This window comes from Psittacula echo (genome assembly GCF_963264785.1).
Source record: "Psittacula echo genome assembly, chromosome: 8".
NCBI lineage: Eukaryota > Metazoa > Chordata > Aves > Psittaciformes > Psittacidae > Psittacula > Psittacula echo.
This window is the reverse complement of record NC_137744.1, coordinates 3937193-3949616: the sequence shown is the minus strand read 5'-3', so window position 1 is coordinate 3949616 and position 12424 is coordinate 3937193. Positions and strand designations below refer to the sequence as shown.

General features: G+C 48.5%; 1 pseudogene across 1 annotated transcript; it reads left to right on the top strand.

Annotated features, from left to right (window-relative positions):
- Nucleotides 1–4817: 4817 nt before the first annotated feature.
- Nucleotides 4818–11223, top strand: LOC308224711 (DNA-directed RNA polymerases I and III subunit RPAC2-like; annotated as a pseudogene). The gene is made up of 6 exons: nt 4818–4919; nt 7256–7384; nt 8120–8208; nt 9810–9886; nt 10762–10844; nt 11173–11223. The product of its transcript is annotated as a DNA-directed RNA polymerases I and III subunit RPAC2-like (transcript).
- The last annotated feature ends 1201 nt before the right edge of the window (nt 11224–12424 follow it).

Sequence of the window (12424 nt, the reverse complement as noted above, 5' to 3'; positions counted from 1 at the left end):
GTCCTAGGAATCGCCTTCCTGCCAGCTAAAATGGGACTGTTGGTATCATTATTAATGTCAGCTACAGCATTCTGCTAGGACCCAAATAAGAAAACAGTGAAGGGTCTGCCCATTACAGTAATCACAAGAACCTGTTTCTTTCGACCTCCAAACCCAGCAATGATCAAAACCATCACAGCTGCTACCTGCCTCATCCCACTTCATCCCAGCACTTCTCTAAAGCACAATGTACTTTCAGAGACACCAAGAAAGCAAACTTGCAGAAGTGAACTGTTCTCTTCTGTGCAAGGGCTGTCTCTGGTACATGTTGGTAGGAATAATGGATTGCTTTCTTCAGAGTCTGGAGGCAGAAAAATTGGGAGGGCAGTAGGGAAGGAAACAACATTTCTGCTGCTTCTAGAAAACTCAGCAGAAATGTCTGTTTAGACAGGTAAATGCGGGCACTGCATCCAGGGAAAGTAACCAGAGGTGGTCTTGCCTTATCAGCTTCTTGCTAAAACCCCTCCATGCTGCTACCTTTGCTGTCCCTTATGGCATTAAGGCCAGTGGGAGAGCCTCTCAGAGGTCCAGCAGAGAGTGTGCAAGAGAGACTACAAACACTGGGAAGTCAGGGCTTTCCCTAGCTCATTTCCCAGCCCATGTCTGTTCTTAATGGCAATTACAAGTGAAAACTCTCTGAAGCCTACAGCTGCCCACTGTACCCCAAATACTTAGAATACCTGCCCCAAACAGGGCTGCAGCACCTTCTTCTGTGCATCCCTCTCCCAAACCTCAATCTGTTATGGTACCTGACTGAAGACAGGCAGTTTTGACTTTAATACTGTCACTGGACAGACCCACAATGTGGATTCATTGTCCTATTGGACTTTATAACTGGAAAGCAATGCCTTCCACTTGTTCTTTGCAGTTCATCCACCTTGTGTTTCAAACTCTTCAGGGCAGGGTAGTATTTATCATAATTATGATAGTATAAAGTATAAATAACATATTAATATTATAACTAAATAATAGTAACAGTATAAATACTGCTTACAGGGAGAAGCAGTCTCTGCCTCAGAGGACTTGCAATCTATGGAGCACATACAAACTGACAAGGTGACAGTCACTGTGATTGAAGTACTGGGTGCAGGATCACATGAGGATTCACAAGTTCAACCCCTGAACTGTTGATGACAGCCCCAGGCCTCCGTGACAACTTAGATCTTAAATAAAATGATGATTTTAAATTGGTCAGCTCCTAATTAACACACCTAAAATGTACTACTCCTACTTTTGCCAGGCACTTAATTTAACTTTCCAAACTAGCTCCCTAACTAGGCACATTATCGATATAGAAACATAGATCCCATCTTGTCTAGAAGTGCCTCCAGAATGTGCACCATAACTGCTCCCTATCCTGAGCTGGCCTCTGGAAAGACCTGCATGACCACAGACAGAGTTAAGCCTTCCATTTTCGGCTCCACTGGAGATGCCTTTCAAACCCCCTTTAAAAGATTTCAAACTGCCCACATGATATTTGGGTGGCTCCTTCTTGGGTCCCTTTGGGAGCTCATACAAAACTTGTCTAGATTTATACTTTGTGTGACATACAAAGGCAGTCTATACTCCTCATCATTGCCTTAATGGAAGGCATGTGGAGGAATCCCTGTATGATTTTTACACCCCAAGACCTGGAGGCGCACATTCAGTAATCCCAACTTTTATTAGTGATCAGACACAACTGACAGCAAATGGACAATCTTCAGAAGCACAGGTTCAGGATCCACTCTGCAGTGGCAGGGCAGACTTCTAGAGCACAAAGGCAGAGCAGCTCTTTACTATAAAGGCAAAAAAGGCATTTGCATTTCTGCAAGCGGCTAAAATCTCCTTTCTGATAGTTGTTACTTTCCATTTGAGCTGAAAGCTGCTGGTCCTGGTCATGCGTGTAGCTTAAGGGAGACCTCCTAGGGCTGGGAAAGTGCCATTGGATGCCAGTGCAATAGAAGAGCTTTAAAGAGGTCCTGTTTCCTCCTGCCCATTTACAGTTCTGCTTCTGGAAACACTACCAGCTTCTCACTGCATTACTCCAGTGCTTGCACATGAAAGAGGAGCAGAGCCCTGTCCAGCCTGGCCTTGAACACTGCCAGGGATGGGGCAGCCACAGCTTCTCTGGGCACCCTGTGCCAGCGCCTCAGCACTCTCACAGGGAAGAACTTCTGCTTAATGTCTGATCTGAATCCCCCTCAAAAGCCCCTCTGTGTGGATTCAGCTGAGATAACACCCGAGGTCCCTCCATAAACACCAGCTTTAATGGAACAGATATTCTGTAAATGGTCACCTTCTCCCAGTTAGACTCCACCTGAGCTCTGCGGCTTCATGAGAAGTCAAGGTGGGCCTTGTGTTACTGAGCACTTTTTGCCTTATCACCCCAAACAGGCCCAGCTGGTCACTGCTTCAGTGCAGCGTTAACCTCAAGCATGGGCTGGTTTAAATTACTTGAAGGAATTATTATTATTTGTTTCTTTTCCTGTCCCAACTCCAACCTCCCCAGCTGGGTGGGTGCTGTGTCAAGCTCTGGGGGGTTATGTGCATGCTCACCCCGTGTCCATGTAGCTTTGTGCTTTCATGTGAGCCTGCAAGTGGAGAGCAAGACTGCTGGCAACTGTCCGGCTGCGAGGATGGGGCTGGGGGTGGTTGGGGCTCACCTAACAGGGCAGGGACAAGGTGAGGGTGTGTGTGAATTCCCACTTCCTACAAGTATCAGAGATCCAGGTGCCTCTCCCTGCACATCTGTCCTCATGTGGTTATGGTTAGCACGTGGAGGTTGTGCAGGTGATGGTGGGAGTAATGAGAACAGCTTTGGGCACTGCAAGATGTGGGTGCTGCTGCTGTGTGGAGCCTCCCTTTTCCTGGAGGTCTTTGTGTAGGTGGTAGGAGAGGGTGCTGGATCACCTCAGCATTTTGAAATGGCAATGGCTGCCTCTTCATCCTCACTTTTTCCTCATCTCCCACACCACCCTTAATGTGTGCTAACCCAATACAGTAGAGGAGGAGGTTTCATATAGTTAAGGTTGCAGTAATGTATCTGCTTTCTTACATGTTGTTTCTCCTCTTGTTCTTTTGAGGGTGGACTAAAATGAGGACTAATGTCCCTCGCTAAGGTGAAATTGGGGGCCAATCTGTTGATCTGATCAATGAGGTGCCAGGTATCTGCTGCTTGTGCTTCTGCTCTGCAGGTGAGTGCTGTGAGGACAGAGAAGGGTAGGAGGCTGGAGTCGATGGATGGTGACTTTCTGTAGGGGCTGGGGAAGAAAAACTCTTTCAGAGGACGTGGTAATGTGTATTCGTCTGACAAGAAAATAAACCCAAACCCAAGGCTAATAACCAAATGTCGGGCCAGGTACACTGCTGCTGTGCTGCTGTCAGGGGACAGGGACTGCTCTGCCAGATGTTGGCAGCTGTGAGCATTGCATTTCTGTCCCAGCCAGCCCTCAAGTCACGGGGACCAACCCAGCTGACCAAAACTGCTGTTGCCTGAGCGAGGGCTGCAGGGGCTGAGGGCTTGGATCTCACAGTGGGAGGATTAGAGCTAAAAGCTCATAGGAGCATCAGATGGGTGATGAAGGAAGAAGCTGCATCTTTCTGGTCCAGGGAAGTTGCTTCTCATGGTGGGAGGAAGCTGTTGAGGTGGGGAAGGGGAAGCTCAATTTGGTGATGAAGCTTGAGCCCTGGGTTGGTGCCGTGGCTTCCTGGTGCCCTGCAACACGGGCTGGCCACAGGCTAGGTGACCATGAGGAGGAACTGCTGCCTTGAGTCACAGTGACCGGAGAGCTTTCCAGGAAGAGTTCTCCTATCGGCTTGTACGCTTAGCGTGGCATTTATCTTCTTACGGGCTGAAACCTAACTGAGGGTTATCAGGTCTTCATCCCCACAAAGCATTGCTGGTTCTGCTCAGCGCTGGGGTCTGTTCCTGTAACTGGGTCCAGAGTGAAGCCTAGAGAAAGATTTCCTTCCTCCTGCCGCCCCCAGCAGCTCAGCGTGGGCTCTGCACGTTCTAGGGGTTGTTGATGTTCCCGTATTCATTTCTATGATCTGTTGTCTTCTGTACAAACACATTTTACAGCAATTCCTTTTAAAGGATGCACCGAGGCATTAGTGTAAAATCAAGCTAACTTGGTTTAAATAAAGTTCCTGTACAGAAAGCACATTTCCTTAGTTTTGTGAAAGGTGGGTGTAGCACTGAGCATAAGGACTACTCTGTATAACCAGTGAGTAACGGGGCATGCGTCACCTGCAGCTCCAGCCTGGTGTCACCCGTGGGGCTGCCTGGGGAGGCCACACGTGCAAGTCTGGCTGTGAAAACCTCCCTGTGCCAGGGGGATTCTGACTTGTGTTGATGCAGGTGCCTGAGCCCATTCTGACCTTGTTAGGAAACAGATAAAATTTTATGTTAAATATAATCATATAACCATTCTAGCAGTCATTATATTTTAAATATAATCATATACCCATTCTAGCAGTCATTATATTTGACAAGTTTGTAAAACCAATAGAAAGCCTTTATGCACATGTTAAAATTTGTAACTCTGCTGTACTGCACCTTAGTTATTTTATAACTGTTCCAATAGGTGATTGTGTTTAAAATCATAGATCAAGGCTTCATACATTGAATACTACAATTGTGTTGGTTTGTATCTTAGTTACTTTATAACTAAGTGTTATAATGGTAGCCTTAGGAATAGAAACAAATGTGTAGGAAGGAATGTACTGTGAAACTCCAACTTAGCAGAACCGAAGATTGAACCACATACCAAGGGCAACCAAGTGAGGATCAAAGGATGGTGCGTCCACATAATGGTTGGGGCCCATCCAAAGAACGGAGAGGTGAAAAGGACAGAGTGAGGAAGACGTCTTACTTCATCAAAGGTGAAAAGGGCAGAGTGAGGAAGACTCCTTACTTCATCAGGACGACCACCAGAGGGGGCTGCGCAAGCGCAGAAGAGCCTGATGTCGTAATGGACTGATGAAGTAATCCCTGATGCATCTGTATTAGTTAGAGTAGCAACCTATGTTGAATACGCATTAATTGCGAAACTTTTAAAGTATAAATTGCGAACGCGATGTGACGAGGTTGGAATCAGATTTGGGTGCGTACCCCTGGTTCCCGGCGCCTCAATAAAGCACCTCATATAACCATTCCGGTGGTTATGTGTTTATCTTGACGCTAACAACCTGATGGGGGCTGATGTCTGGGGGTGGAAAGAATCCACTTCTCCATGTTGTCAACTTGGGGCATGTGTGAATGCCCCAGGTTGAGGCTGGGGCCAGGGGGAGAACACAATATAAATACCTGAAGGAACTCACTTGGTGTGAGAACAGCTTAAAAAAATGGAAGGATAAAACTTAACCATTGTCTAATGAGATTTTAATCTCTCAGAGTTTTGGTTTGTTCTTAATGTCCCTGATCTGTGGTGACGACTCCATCCTGAAGTGGGACAGCCCTCCAGGTGCTGGCCGTATGGCATTTGGATTTTAAATGCCCATGAATTCAAGCAGAATGAGGCCCTGGTCACCTCTTTGCCTTGGTCTTCTCTCAAGCCTCTTGTCTGTCTAGAAATGTGTAATGGGGTCAGTATTGCTGTAGACATCAGCTCCTTGGCTCTTCACCGTAGCAGTGTCACAGCCTGATGCACTACAGCTGAGAGACAACCTTAAATTAGTTAAACACTGCACTCTTCCAGAGAGATTTTGTTCTTTATCTAGCCTTAAATAGATGTTCAGTAACCATTAAATAGCAGGAGCTGTCTCTACTCAGGAGACTGCAGGTGTGCTCTTTACTGGGGGCTGTAGCCCAAAGGTAAGACAGAAGAGAACTCAATAGAAAGATCAAACCTCTGAGATCTGCTGCTCTTTGTTCTGCACAGGGGGAAGGTAAATAAATAAGTTCTCTATGACCCACGTTCCAGCTTTACCACAAAACCAGGTTCTGGAAAAGAACCTTCTCCATAAAGAAAAAGCTTGAACAGGGCAGTGCTGTAAACCTGCAAAGCTTTATCAGGGGGTAGAGAGAAGCTTATTGATGTAGAGTTGGTTGTGACACACTCATGTGTGGCAAAGAGGGGTTTGTGCTCTGAGAATGAGCTGCTGCGAAGCTTCCTCTTTGCCAGTGGTTTTTCCTCTATTTTGTTGTGCTTGGGCCACTTGTGATGTTCTTCTACAAAAGCCATGAAGCGAGGGCTGTGAATCGAATTTTCCTTTGCTACTCCCCACCTCATCCTGATGAAATCCAAGGAGATTAAAGGTAAATATCAGCACTTGCAGCACATGAGACTTCCTCTGAGCCCTGTTTACCTGTGCAGAGTGGTAGAGGTGAAGTGAAGAAGACAACTCCTGCAGGCTGCTCATTCCTAGCACAAAACCAGTCACAGTCAGGTTCAGTTTGAATAAAGCAAATCTATTCCAGCACCATAACATTTTATTAAACTGCACTATCAAAATCACATTGATGGCAGGGAGAATACTGCTATCAGTGCATATTTCCTGTACTAAGATGCATTCAGAGCATCCAGCACTTGCTGAGGAAAAGGACACTGGAACAGAATCCTTCATAACCAAAGAGACAGTAGAAAACTCTGGCTGGAAGAGGGAACACTTCAAGTCAGATCAAGATGATCTGACTTGATAACAATAATGACAACAATAACAAGGCTATTGTTAAAAAATTCACTTTTAACTGATATTTAACTTTTCATCTGAGTTAAGATGCTGCTGAACGGCAGGTTTTAAATAGCAGCCCCTCTCCCTGCAACTGCCTGTTCACAAACCCACACAAATATTGTGTACTGTTCCTTCACTTGTGAACGGTGACACACTGACCACAACAGCTTGAGATGTTACTATAGTTATAAAACCCTGCTTTGTTTTCTAGAACAAACAATAAAAAGGAGCAGGAACACATTCTATACAGAAGTAAAAAAAAAATAATCAAACCAAAACCCAGTTGAGTTTCAGACAGTCGAGAGAACATGAGGTTGAGTTTGAAAAGCCACTTCTAACATCTCTATAACTAGTTCTAGTCTCCCCAAGCTGTTGCTGTGTTGTTCTACAGGGACACCATCGACTACAGCAGGTTGCGCCAAGCCCCATCCAACCTGGCCTTGAACACTGCCAAGGATGGGGCAACTGCAGTTTCTTTGGGCACCCTGTGCCAGCGCCTCAGCACCCTCACAGGGAAGAGCTTCTGCCTAAGATCCCCTCTCAGCCTCCCCTCTGGCAGGATCGCTCAGCACTGTGTAACGTCAGGCCTTTGGGTGGCTTTGCCAGCAGCGGCTTCGTCTTCTTTCTTTCACCCCATTCCTTCAGGCCGCTGAGTCCCGCTCCAGAGCCGCTGCAGCAGCACGAGGCAGTAGATGGCACTGCCCTGCAGGAAAACCGCTGCAGGCTGCCCGCTGGCACTTCCCTAAGTCACAGCGACAGCGAAAGCTGGCACAGGAGCATCGGGTGCTCCCTGCGCCTGTCTCTGGGAACCGGGCAGAGCTGAGCTCCAGGGCAGCCAGACAGGAGGAAAGTGGTCTCCCACTCCAGGGGCTGGCTGCTGGCACTGTGGGTTCATTACACGTGGGCTCAGCAGCCTGAGGCTCGCCAGTAGCTTCTCCAGGCTCCTTCTAGGTGTGTGAATTTGGGCTTATGGTTGGTTTTGAAGTGGGATAAGCTTTCCCTGCTGACAGCCGGCACGCGTCCCTGGGGAGTTTTTGACTGTCTCTCTCATTGCTGTCTAGCCCTGGGCTGGTGGCAGGACCTGGAATCACACCAACCTGAACAGTCACTCACAGCTTTTTTTCCACCATAGGCCCTGAAGCTGCAGCATTCTTTGGGCTCCTCTTCTCTCCTGTGAGGAGCAAGGGTGCACAGGCACTTTGATAACCAGGGGGAGGTTTCTCTGAGCTCGATAATTTTGCCACCTTCCCTCCTCTGTGAAGTTGCTCTTGGTCACACTCCAGCACTTGAGACATGAGCCACAGCAATGGGCCAGCCAGAGCTACAAGTCCTGTGCTGAAGCTGAGCACAGCTGTTGATTTTTCACCCTGGGGCTGGTGTTCAGAGAACCTTGCAGCATCTCTTCCCTCCCCATTCATGGCAGGTCCAGGCAGATGGGAACTGCGTCACGTTTGCATTGCCTGATGAGGACCACACACTTGGCAATGCCCTCTGATACATGGTCATGAAGAAGTAAGTGGAGTCTCCACAGTGCCTGGTACCGCTGGGGGTTCCTCTGTCTCCTATTCTGCCCTTCTCCTCACTAAGTTGCACCTCAGTTGCTGCTGGAAAAAGGCAAAACTACCTCTGTGCATGCCTGTTGGAGTATTTATATTGGAGCTGGTGCCAGAGGGTCCTTATCTACCCCCTCTCTTAGCAGGATTCACTTTCTCCTTGTGCTGTTAGTCCCGAGAGTGCTAATAGGCCTTGATGAGTCTGAACAGCCTCACCTGGGGCCTCCACACACACCCTGCCCACAGGCTCAGGAGCCCCATTTAAGCTCAGCTCAGGGCTTTCAGTCTCTCCTGAGCTATGTTGTATGAATATGGGTCTTTAGCTCAGCCTGTACTGGGCTGTTGGATGCTGACCCATGGACTGACTTCCTGACCCGACATCAGCCTCTGCTCATTGTTGTACATTGTACATCTGCTTGGTGGTCATAGGTTTTGTCTGACCCTCATTACCCTCAGCTGACCTGCAGATTGTCTTCCTGGCCTGGCCTCAGGCCTGTTTCACCCCCACAAACCTGCCTGGTGACCTGGACCCTTGGCTGGCCCCGGCTACCACCTTTGCACCCGCCTTACTCCCTTGCTTGGATGCTGTGCGACAGGGCTGGCCAGTGAGTTCTCTGCCCTATTGGCTGGCTTACAGTTCATGCTTCCAGCTCCCATCCCTTAAGGAACAGCCAACCCTCACTGCGCTTATGGTTAGTTACAGAGGAAATGGAACGACAGACATGTGACAGACTTCTGAATGTCTTACGTGGCTCTGGGTAAAATGATGTGTGACTCTGTGTAAGTACAGGTGGTCAGGCAGTATCTATGTCACCTCTGGGACAAGTGCTGTCAGAAAAGAGGGTAGGAACAGCCAGTATTAAGCAAATTGATCATCTTTAATGCTTCCATAAAGATGCAGGAATTGATGCTGGAAATTAATAATCCTGCTGCCCCCATTAAAGTATACAAATGGCTTCACTCTGATTTTATTGAGCTGGGAGGCACTGGGGGTTTGTGAATACTCACTGGTAAGGCTCAGAAGAATTCCAGCAGGAAGTTCAATGCTTCATCTCAAATGACAGCTGCATTGCAAATATCATGTGAATTCCTCTGATAGATCACCATGACAAGAAAAAGAGCAGCCTTCTTGTGAGGGGTGTGCTTTCTGCTGTGTGCACAACTGTTCTACCAACCACCTCGGCTTGTGAAGGCAGATGTCGTGCAGTCTGCAAACATCTTGTGGTGCCCTAGACCTATCTGCCTCCTCTGCCCAGCAGAACTGCAACAGGTCTGTGTAGAGGGAGGTTTCCAAGCAGCCAGGATCCCCTGTTTGAGCAGGATGCCAGCCAGGTCTTTCCCCTGCAGAGTTCCAGCTGCAGCTCAGAGATAGATGGAAGGGTGTGAATAAGGTTATATGGGTAGTGTCCTTTCAGCATATCCCTCCTATAAGACCCTCAGTCATGTCAGAAACATTGAGCCCCAGCGGGTCTGAGGTGGCCCAAGCCCCTGACTTCCCTGAGATTTGCTGTGGATTGGCCTGGTTTTCATTGCTCTCTTCTCCTCTCGCCCTTCCTGCAGCCCTGATGTGAAGTTCTGTGGCTACTGCATCACTCAGCCCTCTGAAAGCAAGATCAACTTCCGAATACAGACCAGAGGTATGGGATGTGCACTGTTTTCATGTTCAGGGCCCTTCTTTTGTGGAATCTCCTCTGCTCATGTCAGGTTTCCACCATGAGTCATTTCAGTAAAGAAAACCGCTCTTCTCCCTCTTCTCTGCAGGCACGGTACTGTAGTGCTGGGGTAAGGTAGATCTGCTACATCCTGTCAGAGGTGATTGATGGGTGCTTCATGTGCCCCTAAATCAGCAGAAGTTTTGGAAAGCCAACCCAAAGTGTGCTGGCATACGTAGCTGCAATGAGATAATTTGCTTCTGCTTCTCCTTCTTGCTTGTCTGGAAGCTTTGGTCACCAGGTTGTGAACCAAAGCTCTCTTGAAAGGCCACATCAGTCTGTGCTGTCTTTTGACTTGCCTCCCAGAGGGGTCTGTGTTCCCTGTTAATAGGCAGCACTGACAACTCTGAGCCTCTGGCCATCACTCACTCCTCTCAGCACACCAACCCCTTCAGCTCAGTCCACTGCCCTTCATCTAGGCTCCACAGCTTTGTTTGCTGCCGCAGGAGGTCAGCGTTATTTCATTCCTTCCTCATGGGGCTGTTCCCCCGAGTATCTAGTTTGTGCTTGCTGACTCTTTAATGTCCTAAAAATGAGTAGTGCTGAGGCTCTTCTTGTCAAGGGAACCCCTTCTCTGTGGGGCTACCTGCAGGATTTGGCTCTGCCCTTCCTGCACCATAGCCTGGGCCTGAGCTCAGCTCTCAGGGTGCTGATGGTGGGCTGGTAGGAGGGAAGTGTGTGGCATGTGCCTGGTGTAAGAGCCTGTTCCCATCACGGGGGAGCAACCACACTGCCCAGAGTGGTGAGGGAAAGGGCCACCAACCCCTTTGGAAACCACTGACCCATCTTCTTTCCCAAAGGGGCCCTTCCTGCTGTTGAGCCAGTCCAGAAAGGGCTGAACGACCTGATCGGTGTTTGCTAACATGTGCTCAACGCCTTTGAGGTGAGACTATTCCTGAAGAGTTCAGGGGGCTTTTCTGTCTCTTGGTCTCAGAGGTGAGAGGAAGGGGCTGACAGCTGTGTTGTAGGCATAAAGAACCTACAGTTATCTCAGACCTTCTCTGCGTGACCTGCGGCATGGCCTGGCTTCCCGTTCCTTGGAGTGAATGTAAAGCTCAGTCACTTCTGAAGGTACCTGGAGCTCTGTTGGAGCTGCTCAGGGTCCTCTGTGCTGGACAGAGAAGTCACAGCACAGAGCAGGGTGGTGGCATGGGATGTATGAGCCGCTCAGGTATATGCTGTCAACATTTGCTCTTTGCTCTTGCTTGCAGAGGAGCATGAAGGAGTACAGGGCCCAGAGGAAGAGATGCAGTAGCATTTAGGGATGGCAGTCTCCATGGATGTGTGTAATGTCTGTGTGTTGAATTCCCTGTGCCAAGTATTTCTGGTTGTGTGTTTTACAACTGCGTTGATGCAATCCTGTATTTTCTCTAATAATAAAGATTATGGAGGCTGATGTTGCAGAGGTGACACTGTGTTCAGCTCAGCAGGGTATGAAAAATGATAGAAGGCAGTTCTTCTACTCTTCTATCTTATTTCTTTCCCTTTCCAGGCATCATTGCTGTTTCCTGCCCAGGATTTCACAGTTCTCAGGTAGCCTTGTGCACAGAACTAGTCTGCCCCACGTCCACAGAGAGCAGAGGGGATCATCACTGTGAAAAGTCCAGCTTTTAGAGAGGCAGCACCCTCTCCCAGTTTCAGTCTTTCTGTTGCAGGCATCACTGCAGTTGACTTCAACAGATACAACCGGCCTTCCTTTTTAAACAGCACATTATTCACTTGCAGCCCAGAACCCTTCTATGCTGGGCTGCATCCCCAGAGTGTGAGCAGCAGTCCAGGGAGGCGATTCTCCCCCTCTGCTGTGCTGAGGGGAGACCGCCCCTGCAGTCCTGATCCAGCTCTGGGGCAACAGCACAAGAGGGACGTGGAGCTGCTGGAGTGAGTGCAGAGGAGGCCACAGAGATGCTGTGAGGGTTCTGGAGACAGGCTGAGAAACCTGGAGAGGGGCTTTTTACAAGGCAATGTAGGGACAGGACAAGGGGGAATGGCTTTAACCTGAAAGAGTGGAGATCGCTGCTTAATGAGAAATGCCCAATAGAAAGAGAGTCTCATTTCAAACACCACCATGTTTTATTAACATACAGATGTATAAAAGGGTGGATGGAAAGTGTCAGGTCTTCTCTAGAAAATCACCCTTTCAAATAGAAATTGATAGGCTTGGTCTCACTGACAGGCTGGCGGTGGTTTTTGTTCACAGGCCTTTAGCTCCTGCCTGGGCTGGTTTCCTCATGTTGAAAGTTGCTCCATCACTTGGAGCTTTTTAAGAAGGTCTTGAAACCCAGCTGGTCACTGATCTGCTGGTCACTTCCTCTGACATCCAGGCGATGCTGTGGGCCAGTTGCATGTTTGTTGGACTGAGCTGAGCTGCAAGGACCACTCTTTCTGAGTGGGGAAGCAAGGGAAGGATGTGCATGCCTGTAACTGTACAGCTCTTCCTGTGAAGGGCAACAGAAGCCGAGCAGC